Raw genomic sequence first — 20,764 nt, 5'->3', positions numbered from 1 at the left:
CTTGCTATTTTCTGGATGAATGGAGGTGTCATTTGCCAAGAAGAAGATTGGAATACGAGTGTGTTGGTTGGGGCCAGGGTGAGGGGAGAGCAAGAGTTATGTTTTATTTTTTTTTTTTAATTTTTTTTTTAACGTTTATTTATTTTTTTGGGACAGAGAGAGACAGAGCATGAACGGGGGAGGGGCAGAGAGAGAGGGAGACACAGAATCAGAAACAGGCTCCAGGCTCTGAGCCATCAGCCCAGAGCCCGACGCGGGGCTCGAACTCACGGACCGCGAGATCGTGACCTGGCTGAAGTCGGACGCTTAACCGACTGCGCCACCCCGGCGCCCCAAGAGTTATGTTTTAGACACGTTAAGTTTGTGATGTCTGTATGATATCCAAGTGGACATGTCAAGTAGACATTTGGATACACAGATCTGGAGCTGAGATATAAATCTGGAGGCTATTAATTTGAGAGTTGTAATACAGATAGATTTAAAGCATAGGAACAGATGAGGATACTTAAAGAATGAAGACAGAGAAGAAGTTCAAAAACTGACCTTCAGCCTTGTTGAGGAATTTCAACATTTAAAAATCAGGAAGAGGAAAAGGCAACAATGGGGAGTGAGTAGGAGTGGCCAGACTGGTAGGAGAGGAACCTGGTGACGGTGGCATCAAAAAATCCAGGGGCTCCTGGGTGGCTCAGTCAGTTGGGCATCTAACTCTTGATTTCGGCTTAGGTCATGATCCCAGGGTCATGGGATTGAGCCCCATGTTGGGCTCCATGCTGAGCTTGGAGCCTGCTTGATTCCACCCACCCCCCCCATCTCTCTCTTTCTCTATCCCTCTGTCCCTCCCCCAACTAAAATAAAAAATAAAAAAAAATGTAAAAATACAGGAGAACGGGATTTAAGAAGCAAGTGCTCAAGAATGTTGAATGCTGTGAAGAAGTAGGAGAGAAGGGATCTGAATGGCTCTTCGTTTTTGACAAGTGAGTTATGCCTTTTGTGAGAGCAGTTTCCATAACCAAATTGGGTAGGTCAATTGGTGATAGGGTGGGGTGAGTTTTTGTTTGTCTGTTTGTTTGTTTTTGTTTTTGTTTTTCTCCAGAAGCTTAGTTTTGAGGGAGACACAGAGAAACAGAGACAAATAGAGATAGATGCAGGGGCAAAGGGATTATTCAAAAGATAGGAGCTATGAGCGCATGCCTGAATATTGATGGGGACTAATGAGGAGAGAGAAAAAAAAATGCTGAAGATGCCTTGGAAAGAAGGGATTGAAGGAGTTGAGGCCAATGTTTACTCTGTATCAGGGTACCATGATACACTGGATACAGGATACAGAGACACTGTGATGTTACATACATTAGCCCACTTTAAGCCTTACAACAGCACTACGAAAAAATATCACAGTTATAACAAACACGTCATTAGAATCTAAATGGCTAGAAGTCCAGTGAGAATGACTCCAGGTTACTCACATCTACTAGAAATATCCTCGGAGTTCAGAGGAAAGTGCAGATGTTTCTATACTGCTCCCCTTACTTGTCTTCCAGTCACTGCCAACTTTGTTCTCAGCAGGAGCTCATGGAGTTCCTTCTTCCCTTGGTCTCCTCCTCATTCCCACATCATTCTCTGCCCTCTCCTTCAGTGCTGACTATATCATTGTACTACTTTGACCTACACTGATGAGTTCTCTTTGCATTGTATCCCCCATTCTTGGGAAGCATCCATAAAGTCCAACAGAAGCTAATCTCGATCAGTTCACATAGTGCATCTTGGACTTACTTAATGAAATGACTGTTGTGTGCTAGGTACTGTACTATATGGTGGTAAACAAACAGACATGGGGTTTATGGTCTAATGTGTGTGCATGGATGAGGGAGTGCAAAGGCTTAGTGAATGAACCAGCAAATTATTTTAAAAAGATAATTTCAGGGGTGCCTGGGTGGCTCAGTCTGTTAAGCGTCCGACTCTTAATTTCAGCTCAGATCATGATCTCAGGGTTGTGAAATCAGCCCTGTGTGGAGCTTGATGGGGAGTGAAGAGCTTCTCTGTGCCCCTCCCCCACATGCGTGTGCTCTCTCTTGCTCTCTCTCAAATAAATGAATAAAGAAATAAAGAAATAAATAAGCTTAAATAAAGAAATAAGCTTAAAAAAAAAGATAATTTCAGGTTATGATGAATCTATGGAGAAAATAAACCAGAGCAATGTGGTGGAGAACTGAATATTTACTTCAGATTGGGAGGTCAGGAAAGTTCTGAATATTGTGCTAAAAGACCCCTCTCCACTGAGGGTGAGGATGGACACAAAGAGAACCCACCTTGACCTCCAGGGGAGAATGAGAAGAATCGCAGGAGTTAAGGGGAAGGGGTCAAGGTCCAGCGCCCTACTGCCATTTCACAGATAAAGATGCTGAGGGCAGAATTATCTGGCCTGCTCAAGGCCCTTTGACTCAAAAGGGATAACATTACGATTCCAGCCTCTGTCTAGTTATTTCCTGAACAAAAGCACCAGTTCTAAGCCTACAGTATTCCCTGGGAAGCCTTGAACAGGCTGATTTACCTGGCTCTACAAGTGAGGCTATTACCAAAATAAGCATCTTTGGGTAAAATGATTTATGTGCAAAAGTATTGTGACTCTTTTGGAGACAATGGGCAATGTCAAATCAAGATTTTCCCTGCCACACCATGTCATCATTGTGAAATGTCATTTTTTTAGACAGGTCTTAAAATTCTGCCAAAGGCCACTTAGTCTTTCCCTTCTCTTCTAGGAAGGAATGTGCCTAAATTTTCCCAGAAAAAATGGGTGTTCCTTTCAGAGAAATAGATTGCTCAACCTTGCTCAGTGGCAGCCAACTACAGAGAATCACAATTAAGGCAGGATTTGTTTTTTTTTCATATCCTACCAAAAGTATTGCATAGAAATCCAGGGCTCTACATGGTGGTCCGTGCTTCACCATTGCAGGAAGGGGTGCAGGAATTGCTATTGCTTGATTGGTGTGGCAGTCCCTTCAAGATAACCACCAGATACCTGGAGAGTGCCATGAGGTATAACTGTGGAGCATGGCCTGGGAAAATATGGAGAGGTGCTTCTTCTGGTTAGTCTTTTATCTTGAATACAGTTTAGGAGACTAAATGGAAATTGCCTATATAAAGCCAAGAAACAGCCTATCTGTTTTAAAAGAGAGAAAAGGGAATGCAATGATAATTACATGGTTAGAAAATAAGATTTATGAGGAAAGATTAGAGAAGATGGGGAAGGGTGAATAGAAGGCTGAAGGCATCAGATCCAAGATTGGTGCTTGTTTCTGTTTCCTCCCCATCGCTGGGCAGGACCTCAGATTCCCCTGAAAATCCTCTGGAATACTTCAAGGAATCTCTCTAAGCTCTGCTTCCTACCTTCTTCTGGTGTCCTCTTCCCTTTCTCCCCCATTTCTTCATGCCTGGTTTATTTCTCCCTATGGAAGCCTGTAGTTAATTGTCTTATTGAGCTGTGTTGTTTTCTGGCTCTCTACCCTTTTCATAAGAACCATTTGCCACTCCCATCTAGTGGTTAACTAAAAGAAGACCGTGTTGGTTTCTGGCACATAATTTTGCTTACTAAATGTTTTTTGAATTAAATATTCACAGCATCGTTGCCTTGGCTATCTTGTTAGTCTGGTGCTTCATGAGTGAATGACACAGAGAGAGAGAAAACAGAAAGTCTCTGTATTCACACCAATTCCCAGTAGCTTGATTTTCCCATTCCAGCTCACATCCATGAAGATCTTTCATCAATTTTCTCAGACTGTTGTATTAGTGGGGACAGGCCAACTGTTACAACACAGAATGCCAAAATTTTAAAGTTGAGAATTTGGATTGAAAATCCAAAATAAAAATTTGTCACTCAGATTACAACCTTAGCCTGGCTGGCTGGCTTTACCAGGCAGGTGTCCTCCAAAGAGCAATGTAGGCTTTAGATCCTTTTCTTTTCTTTCTTTAAATTTTTATTTAAATTCTAATTAGTTAACATACAGTGTGATATTGTTTTCAGGAATAGAATTTAGTGATTCATCACTTACATATAGCACCCAGTGTTCAACATGACAAGTGTCCTCTTTAATGTCCATCATGCATTTAGCCCATGCCCCACCCACTGACCCTCCATCAACCCTCAGTTTGTTCTCCATGGTTAAAAGTCTCTTATGGTTTGTTTCCCTCTTTCTTTTTCCCCCTTTCCATATGTTCATCTGTTTTTATTTCTTAAATTCCACATATGAGTGAAATCATATGGTATTTGTCTTTCTCTGACTGGCTTATTTTGCTTAACATGATACACTCTAGTTCCAACTACAGCATTGCAAATGGCAAAGTTTCATTCTTTTTTATGGCTGAATAATATTCCATATATATATGGATTATTCCATATATATTCCATATATATAATATTCCATATATATAATATTCCATATCTATCTATCTATCTCTATATATATACCATATCTTCTGTATCCATTCATCAGTCAGTGGACATTTGGGCTCTTTCCATTGTTTGGCTATTGTTGATGCTGCTATAAACATCCAGGTGCATGTACCCCTTCCAATCTGTATTTTTGTATCATTTGGGTAAATACCTAGTAGTGCAATTGCTGGGTTGTAGGGTAGTTCTATTTTTAACTTTCTGAGGAACCTCCCTACTATTTTCCAGAGTGGCTGCACCAGTTTGCATTCCAACCAATAGTGCAAGAGGGTTCCCCTTTATCCACATTCAGAGCCTTTTCTTGATCCTTAGACTTCTCCATTCAATGGGTGCAGTGGGAAAAAAGAGAGAAAGTGTATATGAGGCTTGGAAGTAGTATATGACTATTCATATACTGTTCATTCTATTCATATCCCATTTACCAACACCAGTCACAAGGCTACATCCAATTGGAAAAGTGGCCATACCTTGACACCAAGAAGTGTACTTGAAAAGAAAGGAAAAATCATTTGGTGAACAACTAACTCATTGCTGGCACAGATGCCATGAGGGAGTGTCTGCTTCTATTAATCAAATGACTAACTAAAATATTAAGTTAAAATATGGCTACCATAAAGAGTATATACAAAGTTCGCAAAGAATCTTACTATTGGGAAACCATTACATTTTGACATACAGAGTTAAGGAAATGAAATCAAACGTATGAAATTATATTGAAGATTAAAAACATACATGGTTGATATGCCAGAATTGTGACACTGCCAAATATATTAAATGTTTCCATATATTAAATTAGGAATATTATAGTATCCACTGAAGACAATTCAGTCACATTTTTGCCATTTTTGCAGGATATTTGACCCCTTCCCATTTCTCTCATTTTTCATATCTTCAAAAGAAGAAAATCCCCCTTGTTTTATCTGCTTACATGTGTTATCATGAAAGAATGAATGAACAAATGAAAAATTGAAAAAGAAAGGAGGGATGGGGGAGGAAAATCATACTTAATACATGAACACACGCACACTTACTTTTACATTTTAATGCTGTTTTGTTAAACAGTTGAGCCCAATAAATTTTGAGATTTTTCTCCCAACTGTGAAAAAAAGTAAACATGCGGAATTTTATTTCAGTATTTGCTTTGGCATCAGGCTTAATTATTTTTCTTTTCTTTTAGTTATACCAGCTTAACCCTCTGCCTATCAGCATTAGCTCCTGGTGCAGGAGTACTATGGGCTTCTGGTGGAGCACATGTTAAAAATAATGAAAGAACAAACAATTTCACAAACACCAATACCTGGAGGAGGTTTGGGAGAAGAGCAGAGCCTGGAGTGAATAAGTAGAAACAGCTCCAAACCAGATTAAAGAACAAAGAGCCCAACTTCTTCCCCAAACAGTCAACCTTTATACGAGCTTTGTGACTCATTCAAATGGCATCACTGGGTGTGAGGATGGAAGGGACAGGAAGGGCTCAGAGTAGAACAACAAGTGGCCTACACTAGCAGTCTGGCAGATTTGATTTTGAAAATTCTGTTGATATTCAGGAAACTAGAGCTTAATGTCTTTCCACATAATCATTCTTTCCTTCCTCTTGTACAGAGCAACTCCAATGTGAGAAATGCTATGTGAGACACTACCCAGTCAATACATCCTTTTGAGGTATATCAATTAAGCTTGCCCAGCAGTTCAAGAACCTCACGGTTGACTATCCTTCACAAAGGAGGCTAACCAGCTCCTGTGTCTGGAAGGCATGGCCTGAGGCAGCACTGACACCTGGGAACAAAGTGGAGAGCCATCTCTGGAAGCCCTGGGCCTTGCCTCTGGATGGAAGATTCGATTGCCTTAAAAGGGAAGTGCCCAGGGAGATGTGTTGGGTGAGTCGCATCTCTTTTACCTTCTACCTTGCTATCTCTTTCATCCCGTCAACATTTATTGAATTACAGATGTACAAGACAGTCTGGACAATTGAGTGATGTGTGAGACACAACCCTGCTTTTTAGGAATGGACAGCAACTATAATATAAGACAGACAGGGCTATCTGAAAGATATAGTTAGGAACTGTATGGTATACCTCTCTCCTGGTGAGACTGGGGAGGTTTCAGAGAGGAACCTGTATATTTGAACTAGGCTTAAAAATGTCGAACTTGCAGGCATTTTAGGTCTGACCATTTACCTTTGTATATGCCTAATTTATTTTACAATCTGTCCTGAAATTTACCTAGTTATAGGCTAGGTGTGCAGTGGAGCCAGATATATAAATTTGGTGCTCAAAACCACTGCAGTGTATGAAAGCTGTTCAGGAATCTTAGAAATCACTAATTCAAATTCCCCTGTCTCTCGTGGTAAGTAGAATCACTCCAGTGAACCCAAGTAGCCAAATATTTAAGGCATGCCTGATTCTACTGCCCCTGTGTGAATCTGGTTCATGAGATGGAAAGGCAAACCCAGGAACACATAAATCATTAGAGGGGAGATTTGAATAAAAATTGGTCAGAAGACCCATTATAAGATGTCTTATGTTAGGCTAAATGAGTTGTTTTTCAGTGCATTCGTATGAAAAATAAGTATTACCTACAAAAATGTAAGCCAAATTGTTCAATAAATTAATCACAGCTATATTTCAGACAAATGGTTGGAGGTCTAAGTATCTGAGACCTACGTATCACACGTGCTCCCTTTTGCTGTCGACAAGTTAGGATTAGTCTCTCACTCTGAAGGAACAAGGATGTAGTTATTTCCCTTTGTGTCAGCTCAAAGTACCTAGAGCCTTTTCCTCCAAGGAACCAGGGTGATGTTCAAGGAAATCCCCATACTGGTTGGCCCAGCTCTGCTTCAGGAGATCAAAATGTGTTGACCCTGACTTCTGTCTATATTCATTTCTCTTATGCCTCCAAGATTCTTTAGTTCCCTTTGACAATTGCAGACTGAATCTATAGCCACATTTCCATGGGTAATTCAGCAGTAGCTGATTTGGAAAGCTTCTTGAATGTGACATCACAGTATACACATTCTTCTACTTTAAAATGGCCAAGAGAAAAATTATAGAGTGGAAATAATGGAAAATATCAGACGCCAAGGACCTTAAAACACCTTTTAGCTTTAAGGTCTGGGAATCTACATAATGCATAGGATTAATTTTTCTTCGTGCTTTCCTCACTCCTATCCCAGTTCTCTTTTTGGGAAGATTTTTAAAGAATAAGAGCTGAGTGCTTCAGTGTCTGTCACCATTTTATCTGCATTTTCACGAGGTTTTAGCAATCTTGTGAGTCATCTCTTCTTCACCTCCCACAAATAGCGTGGGTTAAGTAGAGCCATGGGAATTTTTTTTAAAAAAAGTAATAATTCCAGCATTGGAATCTAAAACAACATGACTTATATTAAAAACACACACACGGTGAATGACCTACCATGTAGCTTACCTGCAAGTGTTCCATTAGGCAGATGCCAGAGATTTGTGTTTTGGGTAGTAAGTATCCTTGATCTTCTGCTGTTTTGGAGGCAGTGTTTGACAGCAGAGTGTGTTGGAGAATTGACCTCATTACATCATATGTGCTGAATCACCATCCTACAACTCTTGTCCCCAAGGCATGGGGCAGAAGGCACCGCTTGTCATCACACTGTTATGGAAATGTGTGCCAGTAAAAATCTTGGCAGGCTTGTGCCACATTTTTACTGTTGTTTCTCATTAACGTTACATTAATGTGATCAAGAAGGTATTTTGTGGGGCGCCTGGGTGGCGCAGTCGGTTGGGCGTCCGACTTCAGCCAGGTCACGATCTCGCGGTCTGTGAGTTCGAGCCCCGCGTCGGGCTCTGGGCTGATGGCTCAGAGCCTGGAGCCTGTTTCCGATTCTGTGTCTCCCTCTCTCTCTGCTCCTCCCCTGTTCATGCTCTGTCTCTCTCTGTCGCAAAAATAAAAACGTTGAAAAAAAAAGAAGGTATTTTGTTCTCTCTCTCTCTGCCCCTGTCTCTCTCTAAACAATCAACTGCGTTTAAAATCTTTTCTTTTGAAGCTACTGATCTATGGGCTTGCCTTGCAACATCCCAGTGGTTTGACTGTCCTCTAGTGGCTGTTTTGAATCATAGGTTTCAAAAAGAGAGTTTGTCGTTTTGTTTCTTTATCCTGTCTCAAACAAAAACCTGTGTGCTGGGAATTGCCCTTTAAGGATGTGATGCTTTCGTGTTTGAAAAAACAAGAGAATAATGATGAATTTTAATCTCTATTTTGCTTCATCTTTGCTACAGTTTGAAAACCCCAAACCATTGAAATGTTAAGTAAATTAACCCACGTCTGTGCAGCCTCCATCAATGAATGCAATAGTTTAAGAATACTCGTTTTTTGAAGAGCAAACTGCTTTTGTCTGTGCCACTCGATTTAAGGGAAAACTACTTCTGGAATCCTTTCCAAGCTCTTCATACTCAGAATAATTTCTACTGCCACTCTAATTATCAGCCAGGATGCTTATTTGTAATCACCAGCTTTCAATAATTTAAATAGGTAGTTTTTCAGCCAACTATTTTTATTCAAAATGTGACAAAAGCTAAAATTACATGTTGAATTTTATCCAGATGCTGTCTTCTTTTAGGACATGCCAACTGATCCAGAGCAATTGTTCATTTTCTTATAACATGTCAGAAGCACATCTTTATTTCATGAATCTAACTAGCAATCCAAAACACAGTCTGCAATTTATGTATCAGTTCATTAGTTTATCAGAACCAGCAGGCAGGGCATTTTAAGATTTAATTCAGTGTGCTGAATCATCAAACATAACCACACCCAAGCTGTGTTATCCTTCAGATTTTGGAGATGAACTTTTTACTGTCTAACTAAATTTCAGCAGGGATCATTTTGGTGCTTACATTTTTCTCCAATAATAATAATGGCCACTTTGAATAAATTTGCCAATATGGCTATCACTACTTAATATTTCTATAAAGACCCTTAAAGTCTCTTGTTTAAATTTTTTAAATTCCTTTTTGTATACAAAATGGACCAACTTTTTTTTTTAAATTTTTTTTTCAACGTTTTTTATTTATTTTTGGGACAGAGAGAGACAGAGCATGAACGGGGGAAGGTCAGAGAGAGAGGGAGACACAGAATCGGAAACAGGCTCCAGGCTCTGAGCTATCAGCCCAGAGCCCGACGCGGGGCTCGAACTCCCGGACCGCGAGATCGTGACCTGGCTGAAGTCGGACGCTTAACCGACTGCGCCACCCAGGCGCCCCTGGACCAACTTTTTGACCTCAAAAAGAACTGAGTAAGACAGAATCCAGATTCCTTAAGAAAAAATTTCTGCTGTTTCAAACTTTTTTTTTTTTTTAGTCTAATAATTACCATCTTCCACGCCAGCAAGGGGGTTCACTCTGAAAAGTCCCAAAGCTGCAAAATTGCAAAATTGAAAAGCTAGGTTAAAGGTTTTTCTGTTTTGTGAAATTTGTTAGATTTTGCCAAGTCCCTGGTTTTGCACCGAAAAAGTTTCAGGGTAAGCTTGTTGTTCTCCTTTGTCAGGGTCTTTGTTCAAATAGTGTCCATGGAGTGGGTAATTTCTATCAACGAATATGGATACAAACAGTTGCTTCAGTGCCGCTCAGTGTCCTTCTGTCAGTCCCCAGTAGGTCCCCTCTCCCGGTTCTCATTGTGGGTTTTCCAAGCTTTCAACCCTCTCTTCCAATCCACCCCACAACTCCCTGTACTCAGGGTCACCAGATGACCTTGGCTCTTACCTCACAGAGGAAGTAGACTCTATTTACAAGAACTCCTTCAAGTACTTTTCATTCGATAAACATACCTACATTTGCAATCTCAGGGGCAAGGAGACTCCTCTGATTTTCCAAGACCAGTCCCTCTATCTCACTCCTGTTTCCTCAGAGCCTTTGCTCCACCCTTGTCTCCTTTCTTGCATACATCTACAGTCTCCCACTGGTCACTGACTCAGTTTGCTCAGCACGTAAACCTGATGTGATCTCTCCCAGAGGATTGCTTTAGGATCCATCAGAGTCCAAGTGACAGCTCCCAGCTCCTTCCTGAACACAGAGGCCACAGGTGGCTCCTTTGACAGAGCAGCCATGTTTTCAGTTATGTGGCCTTGACACACTGGCTTCAAGGGATTATATTATGGATAGGAGCTGTAGCCAAAGACAGCAGATGTAAGAGCTTTAGCCAAAGACAGCTCAGATTTGAGAGCCAAAACTACATGGTGTCTGAGTCCTGGTTGGATTCCTGTTTGCAAGCAATAGAAAATGATTCTGGCTAATTTAACCTTAACAGACTATTTACTGGAAAGATGTCTGTGGCTCAGATATCTAGAGGGACTCGGAGGACCTGGCTTAGAAAAGAGGTGGGAACCAAGGTGGTCTGCAGTGGGGAGCACAGCAAAAGCTATGCAAGAAGAGTAGAGTATTCAGCCTGCTGCCTCCACTCCTGCTCCTTTGTTGGGCTGGTCTCCAGCTGTCCCTATACTTGTGTGACTGTCCTAGGCTGAGTGACATGCTTGCTCCACAGCCAGGCTGGGCAGGGAGAGAGAGCACTGGCTCTTGGTTACTGTGTAGGATGTGGGTTCCATGCCCATTTCTATACAGTAGGAGATACCCTAGAAAGGAGATTCTTAGAGTGTTAACAGGAGTTGGATGCTACAGAGTCCAAACCAACAAATGATGATTGTAGATGGTTCTCTAACACAAGGAGGGGCTCTCATGGAGAACATGAATGTGAGGCAAGAGAAGAGATCAGTGGAAAGCAGTAGAAATAGAGAATCAATAACAGAGAGAAGCAAAGATGAGCTAGACTCAGAGCAGACGAGACACACAGTTGTGTCATGAAAATGGTAGAGTCACAAGAGGAGAAGAGATGGATTGATGTCCACCCTCAGGGGTAGTGAGACAAATAGTGATTTTAGGTGCTGGATTGCTGGGGATACTTGAGCTGGCTCAATTCTGAAAGAGTAGATAGATAGTGTTATCTAGTTCACAGGCTTTGGAGTCAGAGAATCATGGGAGTCCCTGAGATTCATATCCCAGTTCAACACTCACCCACTCACCTTGGACATATTTTTTAGCCACCGCATCCTCACTTTCCTAATTTGCAAAAACTGTACCTACATCATTTTGTTGATGTAATAATAAAATGACAATACATTTAGGTTCTTAGCATAGCTCTTGGCATATTATATGTTAACTGTTATTACTCTTATTATTTCGTATCTCCCATGACTTTACAAATGTTATTCTATTTCTTTATCTTCATAGAAAAGACCAGCTCACCTTTAAGATATAGCTCAGATGTTACCTTCTCTGCAAATACACTCATGAATATTCCCCCTGCCCTAGGTAGAACTGATAATTCAAGGCAACACTTACTGAGTGACTACAATATGCATGGTACAGCATTTTTCTAGGTGCCGGAGATAGCAAAGATGTCAAAGACATAGTTTGGTTCCTCAGTAGTCTAGAGCTAGAGGGAAAAACAGGGACATAAACACACAATTTTAATATCTTCCAGTAAGTACCGTGATAGAGCTAGGACAGAAGAGCACCCTGCTTTCCATTTTCTCCCACTTAAATCATGCCTCTATTGCAGCAGCCATGCCATTGTGAGTATACTTTTTGAGCACACAAATATATCTTTTACATCTTTTTATCTCTAGGACATATTAAGCACTCAGTATCTTTGTTAGATAAAGTATGATTCCATTATATCTTCACTGAAAAACTTATTAATTTTTGGAGATATCATTCCCACTATGTATTACTATCTGAATAAAGTTTTATTTTGAAATTCCCTAAGTTACTTCCTTACCAAAAGTTAAGGTTCAGTCACTGCTCAATGTTATCACCTCTAATCTGGTTGAAATTTGAGTGAAGCGAGGGGGACTTGTCCGGAGAATACCAGGTTGAAGCTTGAGGGAGTCCCACACACATAAGATAAAGCCCCACGTATGGGGAAAGCTGAGGCATGAGAGGAAGTAGGGCTGGGGGGGGAGGTAGAGATGGAGCTGGACTGACCCTTGAGTGGTGCAATTGGAGTCCTAGGGGGAGAAGGGGGAGGGAGCAGAGAACACATAGAGGCATCCACCGTGTGTGAGGAGGAAAGAGAGGTCAGTGGGACTGGAGCAAAACAAGGCAGAGAGCAGAGGCCAGAGAGGGGATAGGGATGAGGGAGAAAGAGTCCAGTCATTCATTTGCTTGGGGATTATGTGAAACATTGGCATGCACAACGCATGCTCAGGCAGGGTTGAATGAATTTCCTAATTGTAATGAGGAGGGATGTATGAGAGTGTCAGAATAGTGGTCCCTGGGTGTCAGGCGGGAGAATAACTGCCATCCTCACAGCTCCAGGTGAGCCAGGGTGAGTAGGACAGGGAGGAGATGAGGACCCAAGAAGTAGGGCTCAATCCACGTTGTGGCATCTTTCTCTGATTTGAGCATTATGTTATACAAACCTGTGACCGAAATGCATGTGCCTTGCTCAGTCACCTACGGGATCATTCACCCACATTTTTTTTCTTTTTTGAGAGAGTGCAAGGGAGGGGCAGGGGCAGAGACAGGGAGACAGAGGGTCTGAAGCGGGCTGTGTGCTGACAGCAGCAAGCCTGATGTGGGGCTTGAACTAATCAACCACGAGGTCATGACCTGAGCCAAAGTCGGGCACAGCCAACTGAGCCAACCAGGTTATTTTTAAATAACCATAATTTTTAAATGTTATTTTTTCTGCTTTTGACTTTTTAAGGTAAAATTTGTCAATGATGATTTTCTTCATTTCTGGGTCTTTTATGTTTGCAACTATGACTTGTGTTGATTAATGGCTAAACACTGTATGAAAATATAATAAAGCATTATGGAAATTCTGAGCAACTAGATTATTTTTTGCTTTTGTCACTCAGAATTGGCAACTTTGCAATTTGTGTTTTATCTCTTTTGGATGATTGCCTTGATCAATCAAACCGAATAGAAATAAAGCCTACTTTAGGTGGGAGTGGGGCATGGGCAAGTAGACTTTGGCCAAGTAGAGCTGATGATCTTTCAGGGCTGGAAAGAAGCTTGTCCAATTTCTTCATTTTGCAAATGTGGAAACTGAACTTAGAAAGGCCAAATGACTTGCCAGGGCCGTCCTGGGGGAACAGAAATAAGAACCCATGTTTCCTCTCCTTAGTCGAATCATAGAATCATTAATATTTGGTACAGAGAGTAGAAAAACTCTAAACACTGGGTAAGTGGAGGTGGAATTTTTTAAACATTTAAATCAGGTTTTATTGACCTATTATTCATATATAATCTCCATTTCAAAGGTCTAGGGTCTATTTTGAGAATCCATGAAGAATTGGGGAAGATAGTGAAATGGTCAGATTTATACTTTAGGAGTTACTCTATCAAGACTTACTCCTCAGTACTGCAAATAAATTTTAAAAACTATATGTATTTAAAAAATATTTCTCGGGGCGCCTGGGTGGCGCAGTCGGTTAAGCGTCCGACTTCAGCCAGGTCACGATCTCGCGGCCCGGGAGTTCGAGCCCCGCGTCGGGCTCTGGGCTGATGGCTCAGAGCCTGGAGCCTGTTTCCGATTCTGTGTCTCCCTCTCTCTGTGCCCCTCCCCCGTTCATGCTCTGTCTCTCTCTGTCCCAAAAATAAATAAACGTTGAAAAAAAAAATCAAAAAATAAAAAAATAAAAAAATAAAAAATATTTCTCACTACATTTTTATTGACAAATTAATTTTATTGGTGTGATTTCTTTTTTTGACTGTACAAGAAATATATTAGCTTTTTGCTACTATCATATTATTTCCAGATACCGCCATTTGTTTTTCCTTGAATTGATTTGGTTCAGTGGAAATTTGTATTTGAGTTGCTTATAATGGTCAATATCTCTTTGGTATCCTTCATGCTTAGTGGAGTCTTAGAGCCCAGTATAATGCAGAATAAGACACCTGTGACTGTGCACTGATCAGTCAGTAGAGGCCCTCTAGAAACTCACTTCAAAGTCAGTGTGATGTACCCTGTACTCATGTATTCTTTGATTCACTGCTATAGGATGAAGCATTGCTATCTCTCATTGGACTTATGAGATCTGGGATATTAGTTGATTTAGTGTGTGTGTGTGTGTGTGTGTGTGTGTGTGTGTGTGTGTACATGCATGTGTATATATTTGTGTGTGTGTGATTCTGTAGGGAAATAAAAATAGTATAAAACATGGTCACTAATCTCATTATCTCCTGATTGTGTCACCTTAGCCCCTGCCATTTCTTATAAAGCATGAGTGGCGGACATTTATCAATCTCGTTTTTGTCCATCCAAACATCAGAACCCGTATTCCACGTTTGGGAAATGTTCTCCCTTATGATGCCTTGCCAGAGCTCTCTGTAAGAGTGCTGATGATAGTGACTCCACCTTCGGCCCTCCATCTTGTTCATGATCACTCAGTGACTTCTCTTGGGGTTGTATGTTTTTCCCTTGGAGATACCTTAGAAATACCTTGGACATACCTTGGAAATGCCTCCCAAGGTTGGGATGAGGAGAGCCGGCTCTGGCCTCCCACAAATCTGTTAGAGTAACATAGTCTTTCCCTTTCCTGATGCACAGGTGGCTCCATGAGGTCTAATTAAAGGTTAGCTGTCAGTTAAATGCATGCAAACCCTTTCATCTTACTACAGGCCACTCCCCTCAACCTCCATCCCCTTGCTGTATAAAATCTGTAGACTAAGGTCTGGCCTTTTCTGAGAACAGCTGTGCACCAGCTGGATCATAGCCTGCCCCGATCCCCCGTCAGTAAGTTATTCTGAATAAAACTCTGTGTAAACTGTATAAAGTCACACACTTCCTTTTCCAGTCTCAAAGTGCCTTTTCAGTTTGTGGGATACTTTACTGTCCCTCCCCTACCTTTGAACACTCACCTTCCCAGGCTCCTTCCAGTTCAGGCATGGATCTAGGCTCTGCCAATCAGATCCACCTGCTCTCCAGACCGTGAATCAGTAACTAGTGACACCAAGAAGCAAGGGTCATCCGGAGTATATTTGGACAACATTTGGGTTTGGGGACAGCATACACAACCACATTTGGTTTCTGAGGGGAGCAGTGGTAGCAGCTCCCCAGGCAGCATCCAGGGTCTGGTCACTGAGGCTGCTTGCATGTGCTGTGGTGTCTGTGGCTGGCAGGAGTTTCAGGATGTCTTTACCTGACAAGCCCTGTGGTTTGCTTTTGGAATTTTTTTTCTGGCTATAAAATCCCTAAGTTTGCTTCTTTAGCCCTTCCAGAGAGTATGTGAGCTATCTAGCATCTTTTAAGTATACATTTCCATTTCTGCTTTAATTAACTGGCACTGGTTTCTTTTATTTGCATCCAAAAGCCCTATTACTGAAAGCTGTATGAGAGATATTGGAGCCCATACACCTTCAAAAGTATTGAAGGGAACCTGGAATTTATCAGCAGTCCTTGGAGGGGGTAAGAGAAAGCAGAAATCAAGTTGCTATTAAGAAAATGGACCTGAGCAGCCATTGAAATTAGTGGGAAAAAAAACAGCTAATCAAATTACCATCTGTTGTCCCCTTGAATGACAGTCCCACTGAAGCTGAAGGCTGGGTTTGTGAGGCAAAGTAATTGCTCCAAGAGGGCAGTTGAGGAGTGTGAGGAATTCAAGGTCTGTGGAGCATAGCAGTGGACAGTTTAGCAGAAGAAAATGACAAACTCAAAGTCCTTAGCTCTCAGCTCAAGGCACCAACTGCAAACCAGTCACTTTCTAAGATAGAAATGTATAATCTCTTTCAGCCACAAGGCTGAGACGATTGGAACCTATACGCAAAGATTTATCCTCCAAGTTATTCATACTTTCCTTAGTCTCTTATATAGAAATTTACATTTTAATTAATAGGATACTAAGTAGAGGTCTTAACATGGGGTGGAGATGTGTGAGAGGCATTGAGTTGCTCAGTGTTCAGACCATCAAACTCCACAGCACTGTGCCCTATGCCCTACTCCCAGAGTAAGCGTGCCCCTGGTCCTATTACAAAGTCAACCCAATGGAATCACAAGATTTTATTAACATATTTGCAAAACTCTTGGTGATACAATGAGAGAATGAATTCTGAGGATTGTTGAACAAGAATGGAAGAATGTGATTTAGATCAAGAAGATCATGCCAGTACCTGTATATGTACCTATATGCAATTCTGTATTCAACTGGAGGTGATTTTAATTATTTCTTATAGTCTGCTGATGAACTTGTACTCAACAGTGGCCCAGACATTTCTCATATAAGATAGAGGAAGAAATTAAAAGACTTAGAGATGTAGGGAACCAAGAGGGATTTTTTTGTGTTTAATCCATTCCCTTAACTCTTGACTGTGGCCCCAAGGCCTCCCTGAGCCATGCACTGAGAAATTCATTGGTGAGGTGAATGCCTGTAAGAAATTCCTGAATGAATTTTTAAGAAATGCCTGTAGAGTCTCTTCTTTGTGGACCTAGAATCCAGTGAGAGGAGACACAGTTGAAGTGAACTCTCTGATTTACTGTGGTACTAGAATCCCAGAGTGGCAGAAGCCACCCAGCAGGACATTAACATTGGAGACAATTAGGGTCTGGGTGGGTGGTGGGGAGGAGGAGGTGAGTGGTGGGCAATCACAATGGTCTGACCCCTAGAGATTTTTGGTGTTTGCTGATCAGTCATGAGTACTCTAGTACGGTCATGAGTACCTGTACTCTAGTACAGCCCACCAAAAAAACATTTGATTTGTAAAACAATACCAACATCAACCAAACCCTCAAACTCTAGGTATGTCAATCAAAGACCTAATTTGAACCACCACTGAAGAACGTCTTGGCCTTTTGTCCAATTTCCAAACTTAAATTTTAAGCATGAAAAGGAAGGTTAGGTACTCTTGAAAAAGAATTCTGTGATAGATATCACCAGTGTGCATTTCTTCTAGCCTTCTGCCAACGGACCTTCAGCTGTGGAGATGGCCCTGCATTGGGGGAGGGAAATGCTTGGATCTTTCAGGTATAACACAACAGTTGCTCTGAGCTAACACCATTTCCTGAGGATCCAGAACGCCACTGCGACCAGTCAGTCAGAGTGAGGGCCTATGAGCATCAGGTAATAAGTTAAAAAATTTGAACGCAATTTACCTTGAAGGAATGCAGTCTCATCTTTATTAATTTACTCAGTTCCTGATTTTATGATTGGAATTAGAACTTCCAGCAACCACAAAATTCCTTTGTTGACTTTCTGACACATGGAGTAAAGGTAATTATGATAAGAATTGCCTAGTAGAAGCCTCTAGGCGTCCTAGTGGTTTTTAAAATATCATTCATTCATTCATTCATTCACTTATTCAGACAACTTTTATAAATTGCCTACTACATGTCAGAACCTGTGCATGGTAATTTGTTTATAAACAAAACAAAAATTTCTGCCTTAGTGGGGTAAAAATCTTAGAGGAAGAAGACAAATGAATAAGTGAAGTATATGGTATGCCAGGTAGTGGTTAGTGCCACAGAGAAACTAAATTAGGGATGGAGTGAGCTAGAGGATTGCCTCATTTCTCAGAGCCAACTGGAATTACAAGGGGATGGGGGCCGATGTGAAGGTCCTGGGTTTCTTATGGTGGCCAGTGTAAACAGTTTGAAGGAATAATGAAGTAACATATGACACCAAATGGATAAAATAAGAAACAAAAAACCAATTTCATGGTAGAAGGAATAAAAAGTCACCAGCAGGGGCTGAAAAGGTACAGGGGTGTTCATTCCCTATCTGATCTCCATTTAATGTGCCTGTGTGGCAGGTGCAGGAAGAGGAGGATGGATACTGGGGAAAGAAGTGTTTGTGTTTTAATATTAGAATTTAAGCTGAGCATGCAACAGAGAATCCATCTCATTGGGGGTGATCAGTAGATACCACATTATAGCTTTGAGTCCTCATTCTGACACTGTGAACCTTAGCACTGACAATTCTGGCATTAATTCTAAAGCGTTTAGCAGCTCAGCTAGTCTCCATGGAGTGGTGCTAGAGAGTCAAGGACTATACAGAGTTAGAATATTATCAGCCCTAACGAAGCTTGATTGATTGTTATATTGTTTGTTTCATAAATGGCTTCTCTTTCCACTCAGTTTTATCATCATTAATCAGTGGAATAGCCTGCTGGATGTTGGTGTCTAAACTGAAATTAAAATCTGTTTGTTCAGAATGGTTTCGCGGAAGTCTGGGGGGGCGTGCAGAAAGCAGGGAGACATGAGCAAAGAATTTTTGGTTTCATAAGACATAAATATAAATGATTCATCTAAAAAAAACTTGTATGGGACTTTGAATTTTATAGATATGATCTCATGTTCGAACAGAGAGATAACAGGAACATTTGGTTATTCAGTCTATATGTATTTATTGAGTGCCTGCTGTGTACTAGCACAAAGGACTTCAAGAAAGGTACCGTGTGGGCGCCTGGGTGGCTCCGTTGGTTAAGTCTCCGACTTTGGCTCAGGTCATGATCTCATGGTTCATGGGTTCAAGCCCTGCGTTGGGCTCTGTGCTGACAGCTTAGAGCCTGGAGCCTGCTTCCGCTTCTGTCTCCCGCTCTCTGCCCCTCCCCTGCTTGTCCTCTGTCTCTCTCTCTCTTTCTCAAAAATAAATAAACATTAAAAAAAAGAGAAAGGCACAGCGTGGCTGGAAAAAAATGAGCAAGGAGGTATTTGCTTTCAGGATGCTTGATTATCTGATTAAATGTCATAAATAATAATTCAGTAATGCACCTATTATGATCATAAAATTTTGTTTTTGTTTTAAGTGTCTTAACTAAGGCATCAGCCAAAATATACCAGATTGTTCTAAGACCAGAGAATTTAATCACCTTGGCCTGGTTCTTGTATAATTATTCAACACCTGACTTCATTTAAATTTTCTGCTTTATCTTTTTCTTTCCTTTACATTCCAAAAGCGTGTGCTCATATGCCACGCTTACACGCACACACACACACACACACAGATCTTACTATCCAACTCCCACAGTGCCTTTTCCTCTTCTTCGCTGAAGCAAGAAGTATTCTACCCACCTTGGTTCAAGCGTGTATTCAACAAACATAACCCTGTTTGTGCCTTATTTCTTCAGGAAAGTTTTCATGATTCATTACCAACAGCTTTGAGTTTATTCACCTTATTTTAACTCCAATCTACATCATACTCTCATTGTACTATTAAAATTATAAATATTTCTCTTGTGTGTCCATATCTCTACCTTCTCTTCCATATCAGATCGTAAATCTGTAAGAGAGCCAATCGTTACCTCAAACAAGAAATATATAATGATATCACTTCTACTGCCTTTGAGCACTGTATTTACTAAGTCCTAAAAGGAGTCATATTATTTTACTTAGGGATCTCTCATTTACAAGGAACAGATGCACTAAGGTGTCCTATGTAAGCACATAATCAGGGATTTCACGAGAATCTGAGAAGGGGAGCCAAAGCACATAGCTGGGAACTGGATGCCTCTTGGGTATGGCGCACTGTCTCTCTGTCTGTTGCTGAGTCTTTCTCTCTTGTGACTTGTTGTTTCTCTTGCCATGTATGTTGTTGCTTGTTGTCTTCTCTTGTCTGTGCACTAAGCTGCCTTTATGTGACATCAAATTTGGCAGCAAAGCCACATGGCCTGGATTTCCATCTTGCTCTCCCACTTATAGCTTGTGGTGAGTTTCTTAATTCCTTTGTGCTTCAGTATTCTCGTCAGTAAAAGGGTGGTGGTGGTGGTGAGTTGTTAATACCAGTAATTACTTTGTAGGGTAAATGCATTAAGAAAGTGAAACACATAGTAAGTACCATATAAATGGTGGCTTTTATTATTTATACATTTTATTTTTATTTCCTTGTAACTTCAGTTGATTGTGCACCATCATCGTTGTCGTGATATGTCCTACAAGATAGGTTGGTGCTCCTCTTAACCCAGTCCCATACTCCCAAGAAAGCAATCTCTTTGGTTTCAAAGTCAGTTCATCTTTGATTGAAAATCTCAGTTCATCTTTGATTGAAAGATCAATCTCAGTTCATCTTTTTAGACTGGGCCCCATTGGTATTGGTTCCTGGCAGGCCAGTGTGCAGGCTGTAAGTGCCTTGCTTTGGTATAATCTTATATATAGGTGTTGAGGGTAGAATTTCTTGCATTCTTATGGCTGCTATCTCTCACCAGGCTAGTCAGTTTCCCAGCTTCTAGTGGAAGAGAGGGTAGGCAACAGACACCATAAAATATGTACTGGCCAAAGATGTAAGTGAATATGTTTTTGCAAATATTGATTGGATTTTTAATGAGATTTTAAAAATTGTATTGTAATTTTAATTGATTTTATAAC

At 41.0% G+C, this 20,764-nt stretch overlaps 1 protein-coding gene and 1 long non-coding RNA gene across 5 annotated transcripts in view; one reads left to right on the top strand and one right to left on the bottom strand.

Annotated features, from left to right (window-relative positions):
- SCEL (sciellin) overlaps positions 1–20,764 on the top strand; it is a 322,196-nt gene that overhangs the window by 151,129 nt on the left and 150,303 nt on the right. For all 4 annotated transcript variants that reach the window (XM_040487302.1, XM_040487300.1, XM_040487303.1 and 1 more), the window contains one exon: positions 6,044–6,318. The gene's annotated coding sequence lies outside the window, so the exon portion shown is untranslated. The remainder of the gene's footprint in view (positions 1–6,043; positions 6,319–20,764) is intronic.
- On the bottom strand, positions 4,717–8,030 carry LOC121037835 (uncharacterized). The gene is made up of 3 exons (XR_005794018.1): positions 7,865–8,030; positions 5,476–5,540; positions 4,717–4,757 (listed from the first exon to the last, which is right to left on the bottom strand). It is a non-coding gene; the product is annotated as an uncharacterized LOC121037835 (long non-coding RNA).

The sequence above is a fragment of the Herpailurus yagouaroundi genome, unplaced genomic scaffold (assembly GCF_014898765.1).
Source record: "Herpailurus yagouaroundi ecotype Mexico unplaced genomic scaffold, PumYag 164, whole genome shotgun sequence".
In the NCBI taxonomy this organism is placed as follows: Eukaryota; Metazoa; Chordata; class Mammalia; order Carnivora; family Felidae; genus Herpailurus; species Herpailurus yagouaroundi.
The sequence above is the reverse complement of the archived record's forward strand: the minus strand, read 5'-3'. Positions and strand labels throughout refer to the sequence as shown.